The sequence below is a fragment of the Nansenia antarctica genome (assembly GCF_963989245.1).
Source record: "Nansenia antarctica genome assembly, chromosome: 1".
NCBI classification, from domain to species: domain Eukaryota; kingdom Metazoa; phylum Chordata; class Actinopteri; order Argentiniformes; family Microstomatidae; genus Nansenia; species Nansenia antarctica.
The window spans coordinates 4,357,794-4,372,793 of NC_137674.1; positions in this window are offsets into that span (position 1 = coordinate 4,357,794).

Here is a 15,000-nt window from a genome sequence, read left to right on the forward strand (position 1 = left end):
GAGAAACCCTGGGCCAGGGGCCAAAACCAACTCTCTCTGCTGCTCTGCGCAGGACTTTATAAAAGTTTAAGCAACAGCTGATGTCTCCAGTCATGCCTTTCGGTGGGTTCCCAACTCTCTGTCCAGACATCCCAGTCGGACTTAAGTCCTGGGAACTGGCAAACTCAAATCACCAGGGAAGGGAATGAAAATGCCTCTGGAGCAGGACAAGTGTGTTCTACAAGAGTGTAATGGACTAAATCAAAGCTTTTAAAAACACACAAACCCATTCCTGTGCAGTGAAAGATGCTTGTTTCACGGTCCCCCTTTAACCCAGAAAAGGGCAGAGAAAACAAAACAGAGAGAACTATCTGCATTACTCTCTGTGCGGGCATCTGAAAAAAATGGTCATTAGACGACCGTGAGGCTGTTATTCAAATAGTAATTATTGGATTTGATTCCCAAATAAGAGAGACAGAAACTTATTGCAGACAGATAAGAATAGCATGAAGAGTATGGAAGGTAAAGACTGGTAAACAATTCCATTCCCTGTCTGTTTGTGTTACGTGCGCAGGGAACGCGGTATTCTAGCACGATCTGAACTTCTGCACTGGCGTTGCATTGTGCCCTCAAGTTCCTAGCTAATTATATTAAAGGAGTTGCCAGAACAGCTTGAGGTACTGATATTAAATGTTCCCTTACCCACCTTTGATGTCCCCCTCATCAAGCTCCGTATTCACAGATATTAGGCTACCTAACCGGGTTAGGAAACGTAATAAACAATTGTTATAAACCCTCGTGAGTCATCCATCTAAAGCTGTCGAACTGCCTCTTCCTAACATGGCACCCGCCGCCGTCACCATTTTGGACCCAGCCAGAGAGAGCGTTGATTTGAGACCGTCCTGGCTGTCGTTCCCAGCAGTGCTGTCACATAGGAATCCTCTATGAGTGCGGTAACACCCTAGAATCTGGGAGAGTTATAAATATTACTGCAGGAGCCAGTCTGGCAGGTCTTGCAAGATGCTCGACAGAAAATATCTCCTCTCCATTATCCTGGGAACATATTTATATGCAATTAAAGTATTAAATATCTTAGTGACGATTGTTGGGAGTTTTGGAGTTTTGTATCTTAAGGCCTTAACTTACATTCACTTCTCCCTGTTTTGATAACAGTTATTTTTCATGCTTTAATAGATATGTTATTGAATAGATGTGTTAGTTTTATTGCAAGCAAAATGTGCAAGAACTACTGTAGTGCTACAGTATGTGCAGACGCATGTTTGTTTGAAGTGAGTTTATACATCAATTATGATTTAGTTAGTTTACATGATTCATATAAATATGAGGACTGATGGCCAGTGAAACAGTAGATCTACAGTGAGAGAAGAAAGCAGAGGTGGATCCATTAATCATTAGCCAAGAGACTTAACTGTCTACCTGTGGCGGTTTTTCTAGCAAGCTGACACTGTAATTGCATGTCATTACAAAGAATTACAACACATCTCCTTTTTGAAGTTCATAAAAAGACACTGTAAGCTGGGGCTGGGATGACATCAGAGAGGGGAGGTGAGGCGTTCACACACACACAGGCCTCACTCACCACTCTGTCGGCCAGAACGGTTTCTCCTGGGAAATAAACTGATGTGTGAGTGCAATATCCGTACTGTAAATTACATTTGCATGTACTGTGCCGCTGTTTATTACCGTGGCCGGGCCAAGCCCAGTTGAACAGTGTCCTTCATATAGATGAGAGAATCCCCGTTGAGTCACAAGTGTGATTTAGTTTAGTTACTGGTCTTAATCTGTGTCAGGGAAACTTGTTCAAGTCATAGCCAAGAGGCTTAGGGTCTCTTTGTACTGAGTGTGTGTGTGTGTGTGTGTGTGTGTGTGTGTGTGTGTGTGTGTGAGAGTGTGTGAGTGTGAGTGTGAGTGTGAGTGTGTGTGTGTGAGTGTGAGTGTGAGTGTGAGTGTGAGTGTGAGTGTGAGTGTGAGTGTGAGTGTGAGTGTGAGTGTGAGTGTGAGTGTGTGAGTGTGTGTGTGTGTGTGTGAGTGTGAGTGTGTGTGTGTGAGTGAGTGTGTGTGTGTGTGAGTGTGTGAGTGTGTGAGTGTGTGAGTGAGTGTGTGAGTGTGTGTGTGTGTGTGTGCATGCGTGCGTGTGTGCGCGTGTTCAGTGCATGTGGTGAAGTCAAGCTGACTGTGCTTTTATGTTTTTTTTTATCAGCCTCAGGCAAGGCTCTCTAGGCAGGGAGTCGAGAAGATTCTCTGAGGCACATGGTGAGGGCTTGTCTGTTTCCCAGGACTGTTGTCTTGTTTACAAATCACAACTAGATAGCGTGTTAGCGTGTTAGCCAGGCCCCCTTTTTTTAGTCAACAAATTCTTCCCAGATTAGGCAACAGTGTCTCTGTCTCTGCCCAGCGCATCTTGCATTCCTCGGACAATGACAAACAGAGCCAAGGACTCATTTCCCTCCTCCCTCCAATCTGCTAAATTAAAACACAATTAACAGTTTCTAGCTCTCGCTGAATGACAGATCTCATGCACAGGCAAAGTGAATGAGCTCATCCTCCTCTGATGCTCAGGATGAATGCATGTTTACAATCCAGCACAGTTGGCCTGTTTAAGAATAGGAGATGCCCTTGACCTTTTAGCTCGGAGGGCCTTTGGCATGCAGAGCAGGGGACCATCTCCTGCTTAATGGGCAGACCATAGCTCATATGCATTGATCAATCAGATGTGCACCAACCAAGGATCTATTCTAAATTCTCTCAATTCGATGTTTATGACTACTGTACAAAGGTCAGTAATAATAATAATAATAATAACTTTATTTGTATAGCGCTTTTCATGCAAAAGTTGCAGCTCAAAGTGCTCCAATCATTATATAATCATAATTTAATTATTTTGTCATTTAAAGGCAATATTAAAAAGATGGGTTTTTAGTCTTGACTTGAACATAATTTGCTGAGGTTGCATCCCTAATGTAAACTGGCAGTGCATTCCACAATTTGGGTGCATAAAATGAGAATGCAGCCTCACCAAACCTCTTCTTTTGTACATGTGGTACACAGAGACAACCAGCGTCAGAAGACCTGAGAGCTCTATTGGGCTGATATGCAGGCAAAGGGCTGTCAAAGGTCACTGAGCTGTTGGGCACCGCTATTCAGGTCCAAGCTTGACTGAGAGGTGAACACACATAAAGCTGTACTAATATGCCATGACATTTTTAGGGTTAGGGAGTTTTATTCACTTGAATACTAGCTACACGTTAGGCTTCAGCAGATCAATCACCTCAGTTGTGGCGCCATGCGGGGATGGAGTCTATCAGGACTTTTTCATTGAAGAATGACTATTTTCCATTTGACTTCCTTTTCATTAACCACTTATCTCACTGCCTTGGTTTCCTTTTGCGTAAGTAAGGTATGGTTTTGAATACCAACGTTGACCGTCCTTTGTGATGGGAGCATTTTAATTAGATGTTATCAAGCCGGTGCTGTGTAAAGACAGAGCCGGAGTGCTCCATCCGTGACGTTCATCCTGGTAGTGTGTCAGAGATGAATTATTCGACGCAAACAAGTGAAATGTAAATTCCTGTCTGCCTCATAAATACATCACAGGTAAAAAAGCGAGAGGCATTCAGGCGTGTCTGTCTTAACCTGCTCCTTTCCTTTAACAGGGAGAAACCTCAGCCTCGTGGGCAACGTCGTGAGGCGGCATTTCAACCTCAGGTGTATCGTCAAGCCACGTTATGGAGGTAGGTGTTGAGAGAGGTTGTCTCCTTGGGTTCTATGTTACATGACGGATGAGAAAATAAATTGTTTTTTTGTCTGCCGACGTACGACAGTAACTATGGAAAGTCTGAGAAAATAAAATATGTCCAGAGGTTTGGTTTGCGTTCACATTATTCAAGCTAAACGTCCCTGGGATGTAGCCTGAGCAGGATATATTAGAGCTGATAGAGACTTATGTGTTTTAAATGATTCGTCATGTGAAATAACCTGATATTTAAAGCTGTCCACACATGCCGCAGAGACCGAGGCAATCGTCCGTAGAGCTGCCGTTCTATCTTTGGTACGATGGATGGGTCGTAAATATTTGTCGCTTGTTGTCGATGGCCTCGCTAACCTAGACCACAATTCCCACTGATTCATTTTGAATTAGTCTTTTTTAACTACCACGGGCCTCTGTTTTCTCTCCCCCCCCTGCCCCCAGAGTTGCGTGTTTTCCCTGAGCGTTATGTCGTGTGTGCGAGCCGTCCAGAGGATGCCTCAGCACTCCGTGGAAACCCGAGCCCGGCCGCAGTGAGTGCTGTTTATACTCCCCTATTTCCTCTTCCAGTCGCCTGGCAAAAAAATGAGCAGTGGCCTAGTGTGTTATTATAGGGATGCGCTGCCAAATTGTGCTCCCACTGTATATGCTGGCCTTGTTTACACAGTGTGGCCTCTGGACCTGCCGGGGCTGCTTCCGGTGGCCCAGACCCACTCACTCCCTCCCAGGGATGGGAAAGGAGAAGGGAAGAGACTGTCTGAGGCTTTGGGGTCACCCCCCCCCCCCCACACACACACACACACCCCCTCCATCCCCCCTAGAGCTGGGGTCAAGGGACCTGCCCCAAGCCTAGGCCTAAAATGGAACAAAGCCCCCGAGAGGGCTTCTGTTTCAGCTCCTACCCTCTCATGACTGTGTTTATTATCACTGGTATGGAAGCCATGACGTTAATAATCCCTACAGTATGAACATTTTTCGGATGGTGATTAATGCGTATTTTACTTGATATCGTTGCTACTGTGTGTCGGGAAGCAATGCTATGCTTATATTATGGATTCTGACAGGGGGGGAAGGCAGTTGAACTAAGCTCATGAGGCATTTATACAACAATGAGTGTTTATTATTCAATAATCAATGGCTATATATAATTATATTGAAAGTCCAAAAAAGTAAAACAAATTTGGACACAATCATTTATTGTTCCTTCTTGTATGGGCATTGGGCAATAATACTATTAGCACTAGTATGGCAGCCCTGACATTAATATTTTAATTTCTTTTTTGACACACAATCATTTACTGTTCCTTCTTGTATGGGCAATAGGATTCCAGTCGACCTGTAGCTCTCTGGGTAGCCTGACATCATTCATGGTATTCAGAGATACTGTGTGTGTTCCCCTCTCGCCCGTGTCGTGGTCTTACTGTAGACTTTAGGACGTTTTCGTGTCGTGTTACAGACAAGTATCTTCCGGGGAAGAGTGCTCATTTGAACCCATTCTGTTTCCCCCCAGAGGACCCTGGGAAATGTTGGAGGAGCCTCTCACCTTGGCACTGACATCAAGCAGGACGTCTCTCCCATCTATCCCATGATCAGCGGTGGTGTTTTTCTACCAGGGCTTTTTGCTATTGTTTCTCTCTTTGAAACATATTTTTTGCTCAGCACTTTGGCTTTCCATGAAAGCAACCAATTGTAATATTTTTAGTGGAGCGATGCTCTCAAGTCGTCAGTGAAAGGTTCAAATTGTGTAACCAATTTTCCAGTTGAGGAAGGCATAGCTCTCGATTGCGTTCCCCTCCTCAGGATGTGGTTCTTTGGGCTCGTACAGGCAGAGTGGATCGGAGGGATGGGGGTGGGGGAGTCTTGTGGTGGAGCTCTCACTTGCCCAACCTCTAGTGATTTGGTGGGGGAAAGATACCAGACAAGTGGGCTGAAGTTTTTTTTTCACATGACAAAACGATTATTTGTTTACCTCGTTCACTCTCTGCTCTAATTTGTCAGAGAGAGTTTTTTCGCCGTTTGAATCTAGATGAAACATGTGGTTTAGGCAGAGCGATCCACAGAGCTGATGTGAAGTCATATCGTTGCCGTATGAATGATAATGGGCTCATTGGAGTTGTTCGTCAGATGTAGTCATATGTTTATGAGGGGTCTTTCAGACCACAGTGTTTGACAGCATGAGCTTTGGCTCAAAGACACCACATGTTTCCCAGCACTCTGGGAATTCGGGAGGTCTTTGTTTAGATTCAACGTGTGATTTGTTGAACAGAAAAAAAGTCTTTTGACCACAATGGAAATTTAGCCTCACCAAATTTGCACTTATTGTAAGGTCAATGGGTTATGTTGTGAGGGAAATACAGTGACATCATGGTTAGTTTTTATGTCCAGTGAAAGCCAGCGTCACACTCCCATACCCTAGTGTGTTGTAGGTCCCACACAGTGGGCTCACATTAGTCATATCCTGAGCTGCGGTCTGGAGAACAGGGCTGGTTGAGAGGTTTAGTCATTTCCAAGGCGCTACGGCGAGGGGGACTGGTTGCTCTATAGGGAGCAGCTTGGGGGCAAGTCTTTAAATCACAATGGCACAAGAAACCCAAACGTGTGGGAATCCGAGACAAAAGAGATGTGTCCATCTGTCAGTGGCAGAAACGTCGCGCCTGGCCTTTGTTGCGAGCCTGAAGATTACGAGTCAATTAAAAAAAAAAAAAATGCTCCAACTGTGAGTCAGCACCAGCCAGAGACAGAAGAAGTGGAGTGAGAGAGAGGAGCCCGTGTGGTGGTGTGTGTGTGGTTTCAGACCTTGGGAGTATTTCTAATACACTACCACTCGTGTGTAGTAGTGTGTGGCGCTTGGCTGAGTGGGCGGCCGAGGTGGCTGGCGTGCTGAGATGCAGAAGGTTGGATCAAAGGCAGAGCAGATGTGTTTTATGGACCCCCATCCAACCCTCCTCTGGAAGAGTCTGTGTGTTTACATGTGAGCTCAGCACGTCTCTGCTTTCCCCCTCTTCATCCCCCTGTATCCAGCAGGTCTCTTCTCTTCTATCCAGAATGGCATCCAGTCCTCCCAATGCTCTGCCCCACCCAGGTCCTCCACATGCGTACACACCGAGTCTGTTCTCTGTTCTGTCAATAGACCAGGTTAATCTGTTGGTATGTTCATACTTGAGAGCACTACTAGATCATTAATAGTTGTCGGCTGCCACTCCCATTCCTAACTTGTTTCTTGTTCTGTTTTTATTCTGCGCTCCTCTTTGTCTTATTATGGCTAAATGAGACCTACGATATTAAAAAAAAAAAAGAAGAAAAAAAAAAGACACCCAGACATTTTGTTGCCTGTTTTGATCTTAGTTAGATTTATAGTGTTATACCTAGAAATGGGTGGGGATGGATAGAGGAATTTTCATTGTAAGGGATCCGAGCTAGCCTTTTTATACAGGTATATGTCCTTGCATGTTTGTTGACGTTGGAAAGATGCGGTGAGCTAAGAGAAACAAACAGGGCATGTTTTCTCAGTGGAATCAGGGTGTGGAGAGAGACAGTCAAATGGGTTGGAGAAGGCGGCCTTGGATTCGCCAGCATGCGAGCAGGGAGACGCTACAGTGACAGTGATTGTGTTGAGTGCAGTGTTTCATTGATGCTGATTATGTGTGTGTACTCAACGTAATCTCAGTCAATGACGTTCCAGTGGAAAGAATGAAAGAGTTGTTTCATTTATTATGATTGTAATGCCTTGATGTTCCGCTATCGTCCAGAAAAGTACCCTTCTTCACATTACACTGATTATCTACACTGCACTAGTTGATGCAGTGTGTTTGAGAATGTAACATTTAGACTCCAAATGCAACTGTAATGCAAGGTTGATGGGGCATTTTCTCACCGTAGCAGATATACCAGTAGTATTTCTTCCCAGGACGGGGAGGGTTTGTGACACATGACTATAAGGAACCATTTATAACCAGTTTAGATGCAGGTACACCCGTAGGAGCAGTGTGGAACAAACTGTCAGTGGAACATTTGGCAAATAAGTGGGTGTTGGGGTAGTTAGTTATTAGTACCCTAATACAGGTATACAACTTTAGAATTATCCTCTGAAAAAGTGTTTTATTGGAAAAATGTACCCCCAAAACTTAGGAAAAGACACCAAATATGTTGGATAGGTATCCAACCCTCCAATATTAACACCATTTTACCCAGAACTCTAAAATGTTGTTTAACCTCTTTTGACCCTGAAAAAAAAGTATGATCCAATAAATTCATGAAGTAAGACTTTTAATATGTGATGCAGGAGGCTATTAGGAACAATAAAAACTATAAAACATCACTATTGCAATTTCTCCTGGGTTTCGCCCTTTTTTGAGTTAGATTGACTGGATTTGATTTTTTGCCAGAGCTGCACTCTACAGAATGGACCTGTCAAAGTATATTAACGCATATGCTGTACTGTATGGGCCATGACTTGAAACTGCAGTAGATAGCCCACATCTTCTTTGTATCTTAATGTTGTTCTTTTCTTATCTGAGGTGGGGGGAGAGAGAACATCCTCCCACTGTGTTTCATGCTATCACTATCTGTCCCGTTCTGTTTGAAGTCCTATCCAGTCTTACGTAGTGAACAAAGATGGAGTCCAGAGAGAGGCCGTAAGGCTTGGTCATTTATATCCTTTAAAACCAAAGGAAGCACTCTATCCTTTAAATCCATCCTTTCTCTTTTTGCCTGCCTTATCTTTACATTATCTGACAACCAGATGTGCTCTGAGCTCCTGTTATGGGATTGAACTGTGAGAGGGTTTGGCCTCTTGTGTAGATGGGGAAATGTTAATGTCGATATGCGTTGCATCATGGAGAGTTCCCTGTGAGGTGTGTTGTTGTGCTGTGTGTGTGTGTGTGTGTGTGTGTGTGTGTGTGTGTGTGTGTGTGTGTGTGGGTGAGCAGAATGACTGGAATTGTGGTTTCAAGCCTTGTTGCCCAGGGTGAGGTGGCTGTTGTGTCTTATTTACTTCCCTTCTCTGCCCTCTCTTTCTCTTTCCTTTTCCCTATCTTTTTCTCATCGCATTGTTTTGACGAGTTCGACAGGAACAAGGAAAGCTTTCCCAGAGAACCTCCCATTGGCTTCTTGTTGGTTTTTCTTTCATGTTGATTTTCAAACAGTTTTTATACATATTAAACAGCTTAGAATACATATCAAGGCATTGCAATGCAAATGTTCGCTCCCACATCTTTCTCAGAATGTGTGTGTGTGGTAGGGGGGGGAGAGGGAGAGGGAGAGGGAGAAAGACTGTGAATATCCCCTAAAAACCAACCCAGACTTGGTTTTGAGTTGGGGGGAGCACTGAGAGATCCCCAGCCCACACTGACACGATTCCATCTCCACACAAAGGGAAGGTTGTGAAGGAACTTTCTGTGTGAAGATTCCTGAGTTTGTGGGCATGCTGGAGGTCAGGGGAAGTGACTGGGGGTGCCTCTTTAGCTTTGTTTTCTCTCTCTCTCTCTCTCTCTCTCTCTCTCTCTCTCTCTCTCTCTCTCTCTCTCTCTCTCTCTCTCTCTCTCTCTCTCTCTCTCTCTCTCTCTCTCTCTCTCTCTCTCTCTCTCTCTCTCTCTCTCTCTCTCTCTCTCTCTCTCTCTCTCTCTCTCTCTCTCTCTCTCTCTCTCTCTCTCTCTCTCTCTCTCTCTCTCTCTCTCTCTCTCTCTCTCTCTCTCTCTCTCTCTCTCTCTCTCTCTCTCTCTGCCTGTGTTCCTCCAGACACGGTGCAGTGGGGGGTGGGGGGGGTCTACACCTCCATTGCCAATCAAGCCACACTGCCCCCCAGGATTTATTTGTCCTCGACTTGCTCCTCACTTGTGTGTGAGTCTTAGTTGTCCTATTATCTTTGGATTAACACTAAAAGAATGAAAAGTCATGAAAGGAGGGTCCTGAAATTTGATCGAGTACAAAGGTATACATTATTTATTTTTTACTCACTTGGTCAAATGACCCCACCCATGCCTGTTCTAGTGTTAATTGTTCAGTTCAGCCTCAAATGATCCGTTTGTGCTGGGCTCCTTATCTTGGACAAGTGTTATGCTGACTACACTAGAGTCATGGTGCATTCCCTTTTTGTGTGCCAATGTGAGTCAATTCCATGATAAAAAGGCTATTGGTGTAGGCAGGGCTACATGCTCTTTCCTAGAACATGACTATTCACCTATCTAACCCATCCATACCTGAAAAAATCGTCAATATGATTAGATATGCCCCCCCCCCCCGCCCCCCGGCCCACGCTCACTAGTCTTTACGCAACAAGTTTGGGTTAAAAATTATCTCGACCTCGACGTTCTGCTCAATTACCCCTGCCCTCCCTTGTACTCCTGAGACGGCCTTCATAAGCGCATGTTCTGTTCTGGCTCAGCCAAGGAAGGGAGCCATGATTGGGCTTCATTAGATGCCCGATGAAGGCACACGTTGGTGAGATTCAATCTCTACCTCTCTCCCCGTTCTGCCTCGAAGGGTGCCCTGCCCAGCTACTATATTGAAAAATCCAGGACATCAAAGTGTGTGTATATTGAGCTGAATTGTTTCATTACCTTCTGCCTCCCCAACCATGTCATTCTTTTTCTTGCCTAGCATTGCATTTTGCTCCTTTTCCCCTTCCTGCCCTATATAACACCCCAGCAGCAGTGAGAATGAATTCCATCTCTGAATTAAAATGACTCCCTTTTAAATCTCTGTTTTAACATGTCCACATGGTTTCACATTTTTAGTAATTCAGCCTCCAGGCAGCGGGTTATAATCCAGGGCCTTAGCATGGTGACGACGAAACACATCACTCTATGATTGCTTGGTGATTATTGTTCAGAAAGCTTTGAAGTCACTCAGTTGGACAGTATTAGTCAAGTGGGGGAATAATTGTCTGTGCCAGCTGGAGTGTTACTAAGTGTCTCTGGAGGCATGATAACAGACATTTCTCATGTACTATGTCACAGTTAACCAGAAATAACCGTCTGTAGGCACTAAGACGCAGCCTATGAGTGACTGTTCATCAGCAGGGAATCCAGTAAACGATCCCATGGAATCACATGAAACGACCAGACACGTTGGATTCATGGACACAGTCACTCACGTGCACACTCACGTGCACACTCACATGCACACTCACATGCACACTCACATGCACACTCACATGCACACTCACATGCACACACGTGCACTTAAGGTGGAATTCTAACTCGAGATCCGTGCAGGTGATTTGAATTATCGCACCAAGAAATTTCCCCAGTGACACCATCAAAATGATTTGCACGAATGTGAGTTTCGTGCACATATCTCGAGTTAGAATCCCACCCTCGATGTCTAGTCTAGTAGTTTAGTTTTTGTTGAGATGCTCCGATCATAAGAAGAACCGCTTCTTTGGCCGAAGTAAATATAGTCATGTAATCCAACCAGCAACATTTTCTTGAGTTATTCACAATAATTCAGATGTTTTTTGTGTGGTGTTTTAGCTGGTGATGATAACACTTTGCCGTTGACCGAACCTTTCCAGAGGAAGCCAGCAATAATATGTTTTGTTTACACTGATTCCCTGTCTTCTCTAGACTGCGCTGGACGAACAAAGCCGATCGGAGTATTTTTCCAGACCGGGAGAAACCCAAGAGCCATTAAACAGCTCCGCAATAACAAAGAGGACTGTCCTTCAGAAGATGTGAGTATGATCTAATGCAAAACTTTCCAGCCTGACGAGTCAGGATAATAAGACATGAACAGATACATGATCGTCGTCCTCTCCGTTCTCTGTCTCAGCGCCAGGCAAGCCAACGCCCGGCCGGTGCCCTGTGTGTCCACCACGGGGGAGCAGAGCTCTGACAGGACAGCCGGCCCCGGCCAGCAGGGCCCCCCCGGCGGCCCAGAGACGGCCCCACCTGACCAGGAGACCTCAGAGACCTCAGAGACAGCGCCCCAGGTGGCCGTGCTGCCAGGCCCCACACTGTCACTCACCGAGCCCAGAGAAGAGGTGGGATGTCAAGGCACGGAAGAGGTGGGACTGAACCAGGAGCAGCAGGGCGAGAACGGCCTTGCAGGCTGCACTGACCCCAGTCAGACCCCTGGCCAGAGTCAGAGTCATGACGGTGATGATCATGATACAGTGTCTTCCTCACAAGCCAAACACAGCCTGGAGGCCAGGAAGAGAAGGAGGAGGCGCAAACCCAGTATCCCGGGGGAAGACCCTCCCCCCGAGAGGGCCAAGAGAGTGTGCCTTGGGGAAGACCCTCCCCCCGAGAGGGCCAAGAGAGTGTGCCTTGGGGAAGACCCTCCCCCCGAGAGGGCCAAGAGAGTGTGCCTTGGAGGACCTCCAGTCTCCTCCGGTGAGCTCATAACAAAAACACACTCGGCCGAGGACGAATCCTCCTCACAAACATCCAAGCATGACCCTCTTCCTCCACCGCCTCTTCCTCCTCCGGTTGAATCCGATGCCAAGGCAGAGTCGAAGGCTTTCCCAGCCCCAGAGCGGACCGACGAAACCACACTGGAAGTGGAGCTGCTTACTCCAGGGAAACTGGCCCAAAGGCTCCCCCTCACAAGCAATAACACGGAGCAGACAAACCAAAACAGGCTGGCCGCAAGTCTGAGAAGCCTATCTGTCAAGCCTGCATCCTCGGGCTCCTCTATTAGTTCCAGATCCACAGACAGAGAGGAGGGGAGCGAAAATGTGGCCAGAACATCCAGATTACGACGGCTGAAGAGGTCCTGAGGGGGGAGAGACGCGCTGGAGTGAAGATGCCTGACGCCATGGAGATAGAGTTGATATTGTGTCTAGATGTTTTTACCCTGCAGTCTCCTCCACACTCAACATTCTCATGTACACAAATAACACACACACACACACTTGCACACACGCACACACACACACACACACACGCACAAACGCGCGTGCATACACGCGCACACACACACACACACACACACACTAACCCTAAGTCACTGCTACACTTTCACACAGTCATTTACAAACAGTCACACTCAAAAGATCAAATGGTTTAGTGGCTTTGAGTTATGGATTGTCAAATAGTTGAAATGGGTCCAGCAAAGCAAGACCCCTCTCTCTCCACACAGAACGAGCAGTCATAAGAGACTCTCAAATGAAAGAACGTCAAAGACAAAAAAAAAAAAACTTTTTTCTAATTGAAGTTTAGATTTGGGTTTTGTTTTAAAGATTCGGAATTTCAGACAGGCAGGAGCCATGCAGTACGTCATGGTTTTTAGCCTGAAACACTGGCTCCTACGTGTCTGAAAACGGTCCAATTTCCCTGCTTAAGCTGTAGTGTATGATTGATTTCTATGCGTTTCCAGATTTACTTCATCCTCCTCTCTTTGTTTTTCAAAACCGTATTGGAGCCTTTTATTTTCTGGTTCTCATGCATGTACATACTCAGTACTCATCTCCCAGGGAGCTTATCTCTCATTGTACCGTTCACTCTCTAAGTCTTTACTTAATGGGTTTCTAGACACTTACTGAATATGTGTGTGGTACAAACAGTATAATGGTGAAACATTCAACGTGTGAGAGGTGTGAGAGATGTCTGCCAGCTCCACCCCGCCTCATCGCTGTTTTGCCTCTCCTTAAAAACCACCACCACCACCCTCCTCCCTGCACCAGTCAGAATCCACAGAGATGGCAGGCGGTCTAGGCCAAGTCCAGGGGCCTTGGAGGGGCAGAAGAACCAGCCTCTCTCCGTAGCCCCTCTGCCAGATCCGAGCGCTGGGGCTGCCGGGGGCCAACTGAGCAACAAACTGGCTCTTTAAGATGGAAGACGTTCCAGTAGATGACTCACAAAGCTGCCTGTGCATGTCACTCTTGATTTATCCTTTTTATTTTTATAGAACGTTTTTTTTTTATGGTTTTAATAAAGATGTTTTTTTCCCTGTGAAAAGAGTCCCTCTCTGTCTTTATGGAAATATACAGTACAAAAGAGCTGAAGATTCAAAGGAAGGAATCAATGAGTTTCACCATGTGTTGTGTTGGTCCGTTGCATGTGATTCTAGTTTCTGCTAATGTTTTTGTGTAAATAGCTTTTACAAAATCGTCACGACTGCCAAGTCTAACGATAGGACCATGGAATCCTGAACTAAAGCGGTCAATTGATTAAATCATAATCTTGGTTTTGCATATTGTTTCTGCACAATTTTTATAGCATTCCCCTAACAGCCACGGAATAAAATACCCAATTGTCTTGGGTAGTTTTCATTCAAAATGCATGGTAGATTAAATGGATCATATTCTACCCACTGTATTGACATGACTGTTAGGGGAGGGGTTGTCTGAAATATTACTGCTATTTTCAAGGCCAGAATCTTTCAGCGCAACGGTTGGAACTTGACCTGCCCATTGTTGTGGACACACCTCTTTTACTGCTACTTCAACCTGAGCACAGACAGGACAGCCTCCAGTGTTGTGGTAATGTCACCTGATACATAAATACATACATACATACATAAATACATACATACATATATATATATATATACATTTGTATACATACATAGATGTGTACAAAGAATAAAGTGAAAAAAAAAGAAAAAACATTCATAAATACATACAGACATTCATACAAACATTCATACATGCATACATACATTCATTCATACATAAATACATTCATACAAACATTCATACATACATTTGTATACATACATAGATGTGTACAAAGAATAAAGTGAAAAAAAAGAACATAGTATACTATACTTACTGTATTACAGTGTTATTACTGCGTTATTAAAGTGTTATTACTGCATTATTACTGTGTCATGACTACATTATTACTGTGTCATGACTACATTATTACTGTGTTATTACAGTGGTATAACAGTTTAATACTGCAGGAATTACTGCATTACAGTATTATAGTGCTATTAATACATATCACTACACCATTATAGTGTTATTAATGCATTAATTACTGCTACAGAATTATAATGTTATTAGTACATTATCACCACAGTATCATAGCGTTTTTAATACATTATCACTACATCATTATAGTGTTATTAATGCATTAATTATCACTACATCATTAAAGTGTTAATTTTTTCCTTAGTATGATAGTATGATATAGTATAGTATAATATATTATTATCATACTAAGGAAAAAAAGAATGATTTTTTTTTTCATTTTTCATTTTTTTCACCATTTAAAAAAACAACAACATTTTTTGCATTCTATGATCATTCTATCATTCTATAGTATACTATGATATATTATTATCATTCTAAGGGGAAACAAATAAAG